A 15,476-nucleotide genomic window follows, 5' to 3' on the forward strand; every position below is an offset into this window, starting at 1 on the left:
AATTTTTAAGTTTTTTATTCCTCTCAACTATGTCTGCCTCAGTGAGAGTAAGTGACCCAAAATTATTAGCGGAGGTAGACTTAATTAACTTGTGTATGTTATCTGTATCTTCCACAGTTAAATCATTATCTGTGATAAAGTTCGCCGAGAAGAAGTCAGCAAAGAGATTAGCAGCCTCATTAACAGAGTTGGCAGTAATATTATTGTAGCTTACTGATTTCGGTATGCTAGATACGCTCTTCATGGAGTTAATGTAATTCCAAAAGTTCTTCGGATTGCTCTTGATGTTTACCTCAAAATTTCTGACGTACTTAGCATATAAAGACTTATTAAGATTGTTAAATTTTTTTTATAAACAATAAACAAATCATAAAATCGACGCTGATTAGTAAACTTATATTTTTTAAAGAACTTATTTCTCAAATTTTTAAGATGTTTGAGCTCACTATTGTGCCAGGGAGATTTATAATTTTTATTTTTATATACCGGCACGATTTTTTCGCAAATCTTATGAATTTCATTTTTAAATACATTGAAAGACTTTCTAACTTCACTTTCGCCAAGCATAGCATCCCAATCAACTCCACGTAAAGCAGAATTTAAACGATTAAAATCACATCTTCGAAAATTGAACGATGTTTTCATATTTGATGTAGGAATACAGAAATACTCAAAGAACTGAATTTCAAGCTTTAAGGGCAGGTGATGCAAGTTTGGTGGCGAAATTGAAGACGCAGGTTCCGAGATAACAAAAATAATATTATTAGGTACAAAAAATAAATCAAGAGTGCGATGTAAAGAATTATGGAAGCTATTAATTTGAGATAAACCAACCCCTCCAAAATTATCAATAAGATACGATTCATAAGAGCTGTTAATATTAGTAGGAGTTAAATAGAGATTGTTTTCAAGAGAGATCCAGCTAACATTACTTAAATTAAAATCCCCCACTACACATAGCTGCGTTTCTCCTAAACTTCGCTTAATATTTAAGATATTATTTACATGAGCCTTATAAATACTTTCTGGGCTGGACGGCGGAATGTATGAAGCACAAATGAGCAGTTGACCCAGAGAGCCATGAATCCGCACACAAAGTTGATCAGGAAGCGTGTCACTAACAGTTAAAGAAATAAGCGAGGCCTGGAGACCGACCCAGGCGGCAATCAGCACGCCACCCCCTCTATTTAGGCCAGTCTTTGTTGCATCTCTATCCTTACGGAAAACATGATAAAGCTTAGGATCAAAAAATTCAGCATCTAAGAAATTACTATTCAGCCAAGTCTCAATGATGAAAAATACATCATACTCCAATAAAGAACTAAATAGGCGCACATTTTCGGTCTTGCTTCTAAGGGCAGAAACATTTTGAAAAAAGATATTGATATATTTGCATGGCATGTGATTGACACTATGAACTAAGTCCGCTGTTGTAGTTTTGCGTCCTTTTGAAAAAAACGGAAGTGGCTGATCGTCACATTGACTTGCCACAACTCAGACTTCATAAATTTATCAAAGTGTAATTCATCTACACCAAGTTTAAAATTTACATATTTACGGTTAATCGACTCCGACTCCTTAGCAAGCTTGAGACACTGCAGTTGATGCTTATTTAGATTAGTATGTTTAATCACATACTCAATAATATCCTCAGGTTTGACCGAGGGTAAAAAAGAAGAAAGATGAAACCATCTGAAACGAGCAGCTACCCCAAGTTCAGTAGACACACAAGAGCCAGTCACGCGCCTCCGTGAACGCCTATGATTGTTATTAACATTATTGTTGTTGTTACCGACATTGTTGTTGTTGTTGGCATTCTTGTTATTGTTATTATTATTATTGTCATTTGGCGAGCTAGGTTGGATGTCCAATCCGACGATGTACTTGATTGCAAATTAGGATTCCCACCACTAGCAGTAATATTTAACTCATCAGGGTTAACAGCAATTGCAGCAGTTTTTTCCTTAATTGTGCGCTTCTTTGTAGATTTTGACGCTTTAGCATTAGCAGTATCAGCAGCATCTGATTTAACAGGATTCGTAGAAGTATAAGTAGCATTGTTACGATTATGAACATCGTCAGCTGAAGAAGCCAATGCATTCACACTGTTAGCAACAACAGAGGCAAACGTTTGAGCACCAGTCAAAGCAATAACAGTCCCATCGGCAGTAGGTACGTTGCTCACGATAGCATTATTAACAGACATTGCATGACCCTTAGTAACATCTGTTAAAGAACATGTATTTTGCCCACTCACACCATTTGACTGTACAAATGGCGAAGTGCCGTTGACATTGCAAAAAACAGGTGGTAACATCGTAGGTATAGGGTAAACAGAAGATGTAAAAACAACGGCAAAGACGAAAGCGCAGCTGCAGCAGACCCATGGTTATTGTTGTTTGTATCCTCCCGCACACTAACACAAGATGGACTGACGGCACTATGTAAGAATTGTAGGCCATTGGCATTGTTAGTGTTATCACTGTTAAAGTTTTGAGGTTGCTTATCTGATTTGATGAGCGATTTCAGCCCCTCAACTTCCTTCATCAAATCCTCGAATTTAGAGCTGAACAGATCTTTTAAAAAATCTATGCCAAGCCTCTGCGAAGCAGCAATAGAGTCCAAAGAAGATATAAAGCGCTCAGGCAAGTTAACACACCCTTGACATAAGTATACGATGTTACGATTAAGCTTAAATAATTTCACATCATATTCTGAAATCTGGCCATCACAACAGTTTCTATGAAATCTTTTTTGGCAAAAACCCGAACATGGCACAACAAGTGAGTCATTTCTCGCAAAGGCTTTATTGCACTTAGCACAAAAGTCATCCATTTAAGAAAAAATTTTAAAGAAAATCACGGAGCAAACGAAACAGGTCTATACGCGACGAAAGCCCAAGATTAGATTAAAAAAGTGAAGAAATATATGAGAACACAACGATTAGAAATGATGAGGGTAAATATATTCTATCCTTGCCTTTTAAAAAGGAACTTCCAAAATATAAAAAAATTAGGCCCCTCATTAAAAATTGCGTGTTCACAATTTTTCCGAAGGGAACGCCTTTAGCTAAAACCCACCATTACAGTCAGAATACAACGGGGTCTTAGCAGGGTATGAAACCTTGGGGCACATGTCCTGGGTACCAACACACATCCCCGCTGAAGACTGGATACCTATTTTTTACCACATCATGCCGTCAAAAAGGAAGAGCACAACAACCAAAGTAAGAGTGGTGTTCAATGCGTCATCATCAACTGCAAACGGAGTCAGCCTCAACGACATCCTCCATCCGGGGCCAGTTCTACAGAATGATATAACCATTCTCAAATTAAGGTGGCGTTTCTTGAAATATGTCTTTAACAGCGACATAAAAAAATGTACAGACAAATTCTGTTGCACCCTGATCACACTAAGTATCAAAGTATTGTATTCCGACCAGAAAGTACGCAACCCATACAACTATATGGGTTGAAAACGGTCACCTTCGGAGTTAACTGTGCCCCGTACCTTGCAATAAGAACACTGCTCCAGTTAGCGGACGACGTGGAGCACAGCCACCCTGTAGCATCAGATACACTACGAAATGCAATGTACATACTATTACCGACACCATTAAAGCAAGGGATCAAATAACTACAGCCCTGGGGACAGCAGGATTCTCGCTGAGAAAATGGACCACCAACTCGAACAAACTACTTAAAGGCCTATCAAAAGCTCACCTCCTAGACGAAGATTTCCTAGACTTCGAGGACACCAGTATGGTTAAAGCACTTGGCATTAGGTGGAACGCCCACTCAAATTTCTTTAACTTCAAAACGAACCCCATAGAAGAACAGTCTAGCTTTACTAAACGGAAAATTCTGTCGGCCATATCAAAATTATTTGACCCCTTAGGGTGGCTGGCACCATTCGTGGTTACAGCCAAAATGTTGATGCAAGGCATCTGGTTAGAGGGAACAGGTTGGGATGAAACCGCGTCGCCAGTCTCGCTGGATCGGTGGCGAGGTTTCATCGAAAGTTATAAGCACATAGAAAATATTCAGATCCCACGCTGGGTACACTTCTCACCAACAGCCACAATGGAGATCCACGGATTCTGTGACGCGTCAGAAAAAGCATACGCAGCCACCGTTTACCTGCGCGTCAATATTAATGAACAAATATTTGTAAGCCTGATATTAGCCAAATCAAGAGACGCGCCCGTAAAAGCTATCTCCTTACCAAGACTTGAACGTTGTGGATCAGTTCTCCTTGCAAAAACCTTAGAATATATCAACAAGAGCCTTAATTTAGGCAAACATAAAACCTTATTAGGGACTGACTCAACTATTGTCTTAGCTTGGTTACGAAATCCTACGTGTTCATGGTCAACCTTCGTGGCCCATCTTGTAACAAAGATAATAGACCAAGTTGGGAACACGGACTAGCGTCACGTGGACTCAGCGTCGAACCCTGCAGACTTAGTCAGTAGAGGACTATTAGCACAAGAGCTAATAAACAATTCCTTGTGGTGGGAAGGCCCATCTTGGGTGCATAAAGAAGGCAAATAATGGCCAAACCAGGAAATAAACTACATCACAACCATGGAAGGAAAAATATTACAAGTGCACACAACCTCGGTTAACCGTAAAGACGAAGATATTGCAGACAGGTTTTCCGAGCTTTCCCGGGCTTTAAGAGTTGTGTCCTACGTTCTACGGTTCTACAAACGACTCATCTCAAAGCCTCCTTGAATGAAATATCACTGACGGTTTCGCCCATTGGGATCAAAGCAACGAAGTGTCGACTGATCGTCAATGCTCAACGAAACCATTATGCGGAGGAGTACAGAACACTCAAAGAATAAGGGTCAATCAAGTCAAAGAGCGATTTACAATCCCTGCACACTCTTCTCGATGAGGACGAGACAATCAGAGTCGGAGGGCGGCTCGCGGCGTCTAAGGACCTCTCGTACAAAGAACGCCACCCCATTATTCTATTGAAATAAAAAAATAATAATAATGAAAAAAAAAAAATAAAAAATTAAAAAAAAAAAAAAAATTTCTATTTATACATATATAATTTATATACACATATATACATATATAAAAAACAAAACCCTACAATACAAGTAGTCGAACGCACAAGCATGCCACAAGCACTATATGCACAGTGTTTAAGGAAACATATTCAGGTAGTAAGCAGGGCGTGTCAGTCCCAGCGTTAACCATACCGCGGCACTATCTAAGTACAGCAACGTGACCCCGACATACGTAGAGCTTAGTGCTCAACCTACCTCCCGACGGAATACTTGACGGTAGTACCGGGTGGTAAATGGTACTCAGACGGTAGGAGGTTTAGTGCGGTTAAAGTCCCACCCTGACTATGAGGCTTTCGATGCTTCCTCCGCGTAAACAAAAAAAAAAAAAAAAAAACCCCATTATTCTGCCCTATCATAGTGGGCTGTCCCGTCTCATCACCCGTTTTGTCTATAAAATCTCGTTACATGGGGGGAATCAGCTTATGCTGCTCCTGATCCGAACACAGTACAGGATACCTCGCGTGAAAAATATGATAAGGTCAGAAATTCACAAGTGCAAGATATGCGCAGTGCATAGGAAGCAGGCACAAACACAATTAATGAGCATTCTACCGACCGAGCGAACCACCTATACCCGGGCATTCACTAACACCGGGGTAGATTTTGCCGGCCCCTTTGAGATAAAGAATTATCAAGGGCGCGGCTGTCGCATGTCCAAGGGATATGTCTGCCTCTTTGTGTGTTTCTCCACTAAGGCCATCCACTTGGAAGCGACTACCGACCTGAGCACCCGGCTATTCTTGGCGGCCTTTGCCAGATTCGTCGCGCCACGAGGCTGTCCGAAGAATGTGTATTCTGACAACGGAACCAATTTTGTTGGGGCATCAAGAGTCCTCAGGGCGGAGTTCAAAACCTTCATGGCTGACTCACGCGCCGAGGTAGTAACAACCTATATATACCAAAAGCTAGATTGGCATTTTGTTCCTGCTTATGTTCCTCACATGGGAGGATTGTGGGAAGCGGGAGTGAAAAGTTTTATATTTCACTTCAAAAGGGTAGCATCCAACTTTAAATATACCTTTGAGGAATTCTCACCCTGCTTTGCAGGATAGATTCATGCCTCAACTCCCGCCCCTTAACGCCCTCTTCAAATCAACCGTCCGACCTAGAACCATTAACTCCGCGGCACTTTTTAATAGGGGAACACCTATTAGCACGCCCGGAGCCAGACGCGGACGAAAACCCCGCATCGATTATCAATCGATGGCAGCGACTAAAGGCCATACACTACACCTTTTGTCGACGATGGAAGACGGAATACCTCGTCGAACTTCAAAAAAGGAATAAATGGCGCCAAACTAAAGCAAACATGAAGCTTGACGATCTAGTCGTCATAAGGGAAGGCAACCTACAACCCAATGAGTGGAGGCGCGGGAGGGTTATCAACCTCCATCCGGGATCGGATGGACGAGTACGAGTAGTGGATCTCATGACGGCAAAGGGTAAGGTCACAAGACCCCTCATTAAACTCGTGCTACTCCCATCCATCAAAGAGGATCAGGGATGTAGAGAGCCGTTACCGGACCCAGGCCCGAAACATACAACCGACGACCTTTTTCGTTCCATTTTATCTCTTTGTTTCCTTATATTTTTTAGTTTGTTTGGTTTAACTTTCTATCAAATTTTATAAACTTCCGATTAAAATTAAAGAGTAATTCCCTTCAGTTCAGAGTGATTGGCTCACATGATTGTATGGAAGCACCATTCTGCACGTAACTGGAAATCGATTGATTGTAGTAATGAATTACCATTGAATTACATTTCGTGTTGGGGAACGTTCTATATCATAGTTCGCTTCGTTATTACATAAAATTTTTGGATTAAAATTTGTCTTGATTACACTGTGCGACACTGAAAAAAACATAGACATGATTTGAGTTTTAGTCGTAGTAAAGTATACAAAAACTGTATACTCAGAATTTCTAATACAGTCCCAAAATCTGAAGTTAGAGACTAAAACCAATTTTTCAGGGATGGGAATATATTGGATGATAACTTTGTAACGAAGCTTTTTCGTGCCCCGTTGCTTCTTTGATATTTGCTGGGGTATACTCGCCGTGCCCAGGGTTCGTTTTCAATAAATTTGTATTAAAGGGGCACCTTGCAAATCGATTTAATATAAAAATTTCACTCTCTTCATTGGCTCTAAATTCTATAATATAAAATAAAACGTGTTTGTATACTTCATTTTCAATTTTACTTCGATGATCTTGCGGTATCCTTGATTGCGGTGGCGGGCCTTAGCGGTCCGGCCGTATTCCGTTAGCTGGGTCCCGTAAGTATGTGGCGTCTCTCTCTGCAGTGGTGCTCTATCGCGCCTTACGTCGGCGTCTACTTGTATTGCTGAGGCGATGCTCTGTCACCGTGTTCCGTTAGACGGATCCCGTTAGTATGTGGCGTCGGTGACTTGACGCGCCTTACGTCGGCGTTTACTTGTATTAATCTGCTGCGCCTTGCGTCGGCGTCTATTTGTATTGCTGGTTGTTGGGTGATTCTCTGCCACGCCTTGCGTCGTCGTCTACTCGTATTCGCTGGGCGATACTCTGTCACGCCCTACGTCGGCGTTTACTTGTATTGCTGAGGCGATGCTCTGTCGCCGTGTTCCGTTAGACGGATCCCGTTAGTATGTGGCGTCGGTGCTTTGACGCGCGTTACGTCGGCGTTTACTTGTATTACTCTGCTGCGCCTTGCGTCGGCGTCTATTTGTGTTACTCTGTCGGTGTACCTCTGCTGTATCTCTGCCTGGCTGCGCTATGCGTCGCCGCGTTTACGTGGTCTCTGTCGGCGTACCTCTGCTGCCGCGGTTCGCGCTGGCTTACCCTGGTTACGTTGTGCGTCAGCGGACCTCTGCTGCGCTTTGCTCTGCGCTGGTTTACGTGCGTTGGCGCTCTGTTGCGGCCTCTGCCGGCGTAATTCTACTGACGGAGGTGAGCGGGTGTCACCTGTCGCGGTTGCACGTTACTGTGGCGGGGCCTTTGGTCTTTGGGGGTGATGCGTAGAGAAGATTAACCGCAATCACCATTCCACGACTCGCTCCTATGAAGTGGATTCCTATTGCATAGAGAAGATCAACTGCAATAGGGATATACTTCGCTAGTAGCTCTGGTCACGACCACAGCTCCGCGCTGACTTACTGCTGGTTTACGTGCGTTCGCGCTCTGTTGAGGCCTTTGCCGGCGTACTTCTACTGACGGAAGTGAGCGGGTGTCACCTGTCGCGGTTGCGCGTTACTGTGGCGGGTCCTTTGGTCTCTGGGGGTGATGCGTAGAGAAGATCAACCGCAATCACCATTCCACGACTCGCTCCTATGAAGTGGATTCCTATTGCATAGAGAAGATCAACTGCAATAGGGATATACTTCGCTAGTAGCTCTGGTCACGACCACAGCTCCGTGCTGACTGACTGCTTTGCTGCTGTGTCGCTCCTTTTATGGCTGTTGTGTTTGGTGTTGCTAGCTCAAATGGTTGCGTGCGCTCGTTGTGTTGCTGAGATTTGTTGGTTGGCCGTGTTGCTGTTAAATGTTACGACCGCTCGTTGTGTTGCTGAGACTTGTTGGTTGATCGTGTTGCTAGAGCCTTTTGTGGCCACTTGTTGTGTTAATGTCGTGTCAAATATGTTTTGGGGTCGTTTTGTGTGGGCCAAATTAATGAGGATTTATTTGGTCCTCACAACTTTATACGAACAAGTTCTTTATGCCGTTTAAGATTAATTTTTGCTGCATACAATTCTGTAAAAAATTGTAAATTTGTGTCACAAAATTTTTGAAAAATAAAAAATGTAATTAATAATCTCCTATATATGACACTACCTTGAGAAGGGATGACGGAAAATCGTTCCAATATACATATGTTTTCTGTGTCTTTCTGAATACTCCCACATGGTAATCTAAAAAATAATTTAGAAACTCACTCATCAAAGTGAAACAACATTTCGGTTTATGTACCGCCAAACTTTATTTTTTTTTTGGAGAAACAAATTTTATTTTGGAACATGGTATCGCGCAAATATCTTTTTGTTAGGAACATTGAGGGGTAAATTGGAGATAAAAGTGCATCGCCGTTACTAGTCTTACACAATGCCTCTAAAAGATATAGTCAAAAGATCGAACAAAGGTATATAAATTGAGGTCGCAATGTTAAACATACATTTATTTCAACACTTCTATATAAGTCACTTATACTACCATTGTTGTACTAACTTACTTGACTTTGGTAAACTTGTCGTGCCGCTTCCTCTTGGTCCTCCTCTGACTGACTGTGATCATATAATTGTCGTTGTTGTTGTGGCTGCGGTTGTTGCCGGTAAGTCAAATGTGTTTGTGGTTGTGATTCAAATTCATCCTCGTCGTTGTTGTTGTTGTTGTAGCAATGCTCGACCCACCTAATGGCCGCGACCGATCACAAATTGTCATCAATATCCTCTAACGGGAGACCAAGGAAACTTGCCGTTTCAACAGGGGTGGACCATAAGGGAAAGGGTGTTAGAGGCGTTGGTTCCACATTACAATTAAAGAGATGGTTGGTGTCATGTGGGGACACATTGCAAGCGGGGCATACATTTTGTATATCGGGGTTGATTCTGGATAGGTAAGAGTTTAACCTGTTACAGTATGCAGAACGAAGTTGAGCAAGAGTGACACGCGTTTCCCTGAGGAGTATGCGTTCCTCTTCCGCGAGTTTTGGATAGCTTTCTTTAAGTACTGGATTCACCGGGCAATTCCCGGCATAAAGGTCCGACGCCTGTTTATGGAGTTCACAGAGGACCTGCTTGTGTTTTTTCGCTTCATACGGTTGGGTTCTCAGGTGCCGTGTCTCCTCAAAATGCTTACGGAGATGACTCCTTAAGCCCCTAGGCTGGTTCATCAATCAGATGTCTGTTGGGATGCTCAAGTTTCTGGGTATTCAACAGGAACTGTTTGCTCAGCATCTCATTTCTCTCCCTGATGGGGAGTATTTTCGCCTCAATATGCAGATGGTGTTCTGGGGACATAAGAAGACAGCCCGTGGCGATTCTGAGAGCAGTATTTTGGCAGGCCTGTAGTTTCTTCCAGTGGGTAATTTTTAGGCTTGGCGACCATATGGGTGACGCGTAGCACGTAATCGGCTGGCTGATTGCTTTGTATGTAGTCATGAGCGTTTCTTTATCTTTTCCCCAAGTACTGCCAGCGAGGGATTTGAGGATTTTGTTACGGCTCTGAATTCTCGGAACAATTGCGGCTGCGTGCTCACCAAAATGTAGATCCTGATCAAACGCCACACCCAAGATTTTGGGGTGTAGAATAGTCGGTAGCGTAGTGCCATCGACGTGGATGTTCAAAATGGTCGACACTTGGGACGTCCATGTTGTAAATAACGTCGCGGAAGATTTAGTCGGTGATAATGCCAGGTTTAGCGAGGCGAGAGAGAGAACTGGAGAGATCAGGGAGGTAGCCGTTTATTTTATTGCATAGCGCATCGATCTTTGGGCCTGGGCCTGTGGCCATTATTGTGCAGTCATCGGCGTAGGAAACGATTGTGACTCCTTCCGGTGGTGAAGGTAGCTTAGATATGTAGAAATTAAACAAAAGTGGGGATAGGACACCACCCTGTGGCACCTCTTGTTTAATTCTCCTTGGTTTTGATGTTTCGTTTCTAAATTCCACCGATGCCTGCCGAACACCCAGATAAATTGCGGTCCACCTTGTAAGACATGGGGGAAGGGTAGACCCTTCCAGGTCTTGCAGTATCGAGCCATGGTTGACCATATCAAAAGCTTTTGATAGGTCTAGCGCTACGAGTACTGTTCTGTGGTGGGGGTATTGATTTAAACCGCAATTTATCTGGGTGCTAATGGCATTTAGCGTGGTGGTAGTGCTATCGAGTTTTCTGAAGCCATGTTGATGAGGGGTTAGCTGCAAATTTGCTTGGAAATAAGGGAGCAAAATGGCTTCAAGCGTCTTTGCCACTGGCGATAGGAGAGATAGCGGACGATACGACTCACCTATGTTAGCTGGTTTCCCAGGCTTTAGTAGCGGGACCACCTTGGCCATTTTCCATTTCTAGGGTATGACAAAGGTGGAAAGAGACAGGTTGAAGACATACGCTAAATATTTGAAACCCTCTTTCCCTGGGCTTTTAAGCATCGACATGGCTATGCCGTCTGGGCCCACTGCTTTGGATGGTTTAGCGCTACCAATGGCGTCATCAACCCCTTTAGCGGTGATGGTGATTGGTGACGCGCTGAATTTGTGTTTATGTGAGTGTCTATTGGCCTTCCGTCTATCCTCGTCGTCGTTTGCTTCGATGGAGCGTGCAGCAAAGCCTTGCGGATTAGCGGTAATAGCTGAGGCAGTGACAACGCTCGTGGTGGCAGAGTGCGCGCTGCCTAAAAGGTACGTCGCTGAGACTAGTAGTATAAGTTGTAAGCTTTTTCTCCTGTCTTTTTTTGGCCAATTGCATTTTGCATTTGCTTTTATAATGTTGTACAAGTTGCAACAGTGCATCGGTGGTGATATTGAAAAGGTTGCATGAATCTCTACAAAATCCTCTGCAGTTTCATATGGGATGCATTGTGTCAGTTAATCAATTATATTTTGAAATTATTCCAGTTTTTAAACAAATTTCATATCGCTTATATTTTCCTTATACCATTCAGCATAAGCTGTAACGTTCTTATCAATATCCAGTGTTGCGGCTGTTTCAGCGCGATCAGAGAGTAATAAATGTAGCATAGCATCCAGCGAAGGTAATGCAGGTATTTGCGATATATGTGCTTTGAAATATGTTCGAAAGTATGTAGTGCTTTTACAACCCTTAAACGTTCACTTATTTCAAAGCATATTTCATATTTAAAATAATCTTTTGCATTTAAATAAAACTTTTTCTTCACTTGTTTAAAATTCGTGGGTCATCTTTGATTCGCGTTAAAGCGTAGTGGCTTTTGCTGAAATTTTGTTCGTAAGCCGAGTAACCACGCCACATTAACGCAATATCACCATATTCAATACCATTGTGTACCATCTTAACAAGTGACCAGCACCACCGTCACCTACCCACTCACAGCAGGGCTCTTTATCAGCTTTAGCGCAAATAGCTTGGAAAATTGGTTGAATGAAGGGCCATGCTTCAGGGTGGCTACCTGCCATGAGTGATGGACCGCGACGTGCTCCCTCTTCGCCACCACTTACACCCGAATCGACGTATAGTATTTTTTTGGCGTTCAGCTCATCACAGCTGCGTGTGGTATCTTGATACTCGGAGTTGCGTTCATCGATGATTACATCACCGGGCGAAAGTAGTGGCACCAATTGCTTGATGAAATCATCGACGGCCCGCCAGCCTTGACCAGAAGCATGACTTTGCGCGGGACTTTTAATTTATTAAACATATCCTGTAGCGAAGTAGCACCAATCACATTTGTACCCTTCTTGTGTATTATGTACATACCATGAATAAAGTCGTTTTGCTTTTATACAACGAAATATGCAAATCTTCTACAGTCCACTCCCTGGCTTTGCTTTTACAATTTCGACCAATACTTCTTTGTGGCGGTGGTCTGTCCGCTTTTGTTTGTATGTAAGCTTCCCTTTACGTTGTTTTATTATATGCCTCGCAGGTCTTCGTCCATGATCCAACCAATCGCGTATAGCACTTTCTGCTTCCAAATGTGCTGGTAAATGTATTTGTCGTATCATTCGTGGACGCGCCATAAACTTTTCGAAAACGTATTGCAATCCATCGCGATCAATGAATACGGCGTCAGTCAAATATATGTTGATATAACCATCGGTGCCAGTGGCATCTATACGTCCGGCTACAGATTTTTCATTGCTAAAATCGATAAGAACGGAATAGCCATCCAACAGAAATGGGAGACAATTGAGCGTGTTGGTGACAAGATATGTTTCTTTTGCGCTTGTTTTTTGCATATTTTTCACAAATTAGTTATTTGGTTTACTGTGGTCATCTTAATTGAATCGTTTATTTTACTTTTACTAGCTGGGCGAAAAACAATTATTTTATTGCCATATTTTCAAAAACTGATTGACCTTCTCGACGGTGCGATTGTAGGCGCAAACAACAAGTCCATTATCATTCATATTCAATATGAGATGTTGGCCCGTAGCGGCTAAGCCAACTAATGCAATATCTGCTTTCATGTTTTATAGTTTTTTGTTTTACTTTTTTCCAAATATACAACCTGAAAAAAAAAGAAAGAAAATGAAAATTAGTATTGTGTGTAAAAAATACAATTGATGCGTACCTCGTTTTTTTCATCAATGACAAGAAATTCATTGAAGGGTAACACAATCCACTTTTACAATAATACAATTCACATTTACAAAAATCCACATGTACTTTCCGAATGGCTTTGCCAGATGCTAAGGCGGCGCAAAATCGGGAAAAACGCAATCACATTGATGACTTGACCCTTTTTATGGCGGAAAAGGGGAACTAATAACCTGAAATAAATGATCTTCTCCAAAATATCCTATTATCACCCAGATCAAATGGCGCCTGATTTCTTATAGTGGGGTTAATGTATAATTTATTTATCATATTTTACAATATTTTTTGATTACAATATACAAATGTAAACTTAGGGGCGGAAATAAATAGTCAGATGTAGCGGCGTATATGGGCGGAATGCCTCAACCGATATATATATAGTATATATATATATATACAGGTTAGGTTAGGTTAGGTTAAGAGGGCGTGCGTGGGCGATACCCACACTTCCACTCGGAGACATTTTTGTCCATTGTGAGTGCCCTCAGTAAGTATAGGGTGGCGGCAAATTCGTTTAGCCCCATTACCTCCTAGCGGTCCTCAACGCACAACTTGCTTGATGGCTTGATGAACCCAAGAAGAAGCGAGACGTCCACCCTCCCAACCTCTGCGAGGCCGTCGAAGAAGCGTGAGCCCAGAAATGTGAACCTTCGTATATATATTTTTTTTTTTGCAATTTCAGCCCCATTTTAACAGCTAGAGGCTTCAAATTGCACCCAATGCTTACGCGTATAGCAGGTTGGTGGTATAAAATAAAATAAATGTAAGGCGCGATAACCTCCGAAGAGATTTAAGGCCGAGCTTCTCTTCCAATTTGCATCGTGCTCCTCTTGATTTTCCCTACAAATTGGCCGGACGGGACCTACATGTTTTATGCCGACTCCGAACGGCATCTGCAAAGCAGATGAGTTTTCACTGAGAGCTTTTCATGGCAGAAATACACCCGGAGTGCTTGCCAAACACTGCCGAAGGGCGACCCCGCTTAGAAAAATTTTCTTCTAATTGAAAAATCGTATTTCTAAAATTTTGATGTTGCTTTGCCCGGGAGTTGAACCCAGGGCATACGGTGTGATAGGCGGAGCACGCTACCATCACACCACGGTGGCATACATAGTATATATGGTGGTATACATAGTATATATCTCATACAACCGATTGTTCAGATACGAAACTTTTCGCAATTTCTGCCCCATTTTAACAGCTATTGTTTAGGACATCAAGTTAAACCCAAGGATGAGCACGGCCAATGGTGTCCCAGTCTAATGTGAAATATCTGTGTTTGCTTCTATCTCTACTTTCGCGCACTAACACCAACGGCTACATATGTCCGTGCAGGCGTATGTATATGTGTTGGTGCGCAACTTTCCAATTTAACTTACTTTCATTCAATCAACCTCAAAACCGCTTTCGGCGGAATTGAGGGGTGAACGCGTTTTATAAGAACCAAACTCTCACTTCTTTTTTGGAAACCTCCGTGACAACTGCAGCCATCAGCCCTGTTGTAGGTAAGATTTTCATTTCTTTTGTATAACTTAGCCTAAATACAGTAAGTGAAATACACATTGTGAATTTGGTTTGAAATCAAATTACTAAATTGTTAAATTCAAGAATTTAATTTGCTGTGTGTTCTTCTCCTTTTTTTCTCATTTTTCAACGAGCGCAAAAAACCCCTTGGGAACTTACTAGAGAGCTATCGAAGCCCCAAGAGGTTTTTTCAGCTATAGGCTTCAAATTTCCCCGATTGCTTACGTATATAGTAGGCCCTCACTAGGGTAGGCACCTTGTCGTTGGTGTGAGGGCTTAGCCGAACTCCATAGCGCCCGACTATGAGGCGGAGCTGTTTAGGACTGACATCTACGCCGCTTCGCCTCATAGGAGGGCGGCGGGATGTCGGTGACCAAGAACTGCCAACCCCCTAATCCAGGGTGTTATGCGGACCGTGCCCATTGGACGATTTGCAGCCAGGGGATAAATTCGGCTGTATTCGAACGGAGCCTTCCCGATACCGCAGTAAGGGGCGCTGCTGTGGCGGACGGTACTTTCCCCGTATATAATACTGGACCGCTGAGCCCGCCTTGTCGGGCAGGTGGTCGTACGACCAAGATGAACAACTCATTACCTGAATG

The 15,476-nt window shown here is 42.6% G+C and overlaps 1 pseudogene; it reads right to left on the bottom strand.

Annotated features, from left to right (window-relative positions):
* Window positions 1-6,919: 6,919 nt before the first annotated feature.
* On the bottom strand, window positions 6,920-13,220 carry LOC137236100 (6-phosphogluconate dehydrogenase, decarboxylating-like; annotated as a pseudogene).
* Between the last annotated feature and the right edge of the window lie 2,256 nt (window positions 13,221-15,476).

This window comes from Eurosta solidaginis, unplaced genomic scaffold, assembly GCF_040869045.1.
Source record: "Eurosta solidaginis isolate ZX-2024a unplaced genomic scaffold, ASM4086904v1 ctg00001328.1, whole genome shotgun sequence".
Classification (NCBI taxonomy): domain Eukaryota; kingdom Metazoa; phylum Arthropoda; class Insecta; order Diptera; family Tephritidae; genus Eurosta; species Eurosta solidaginis.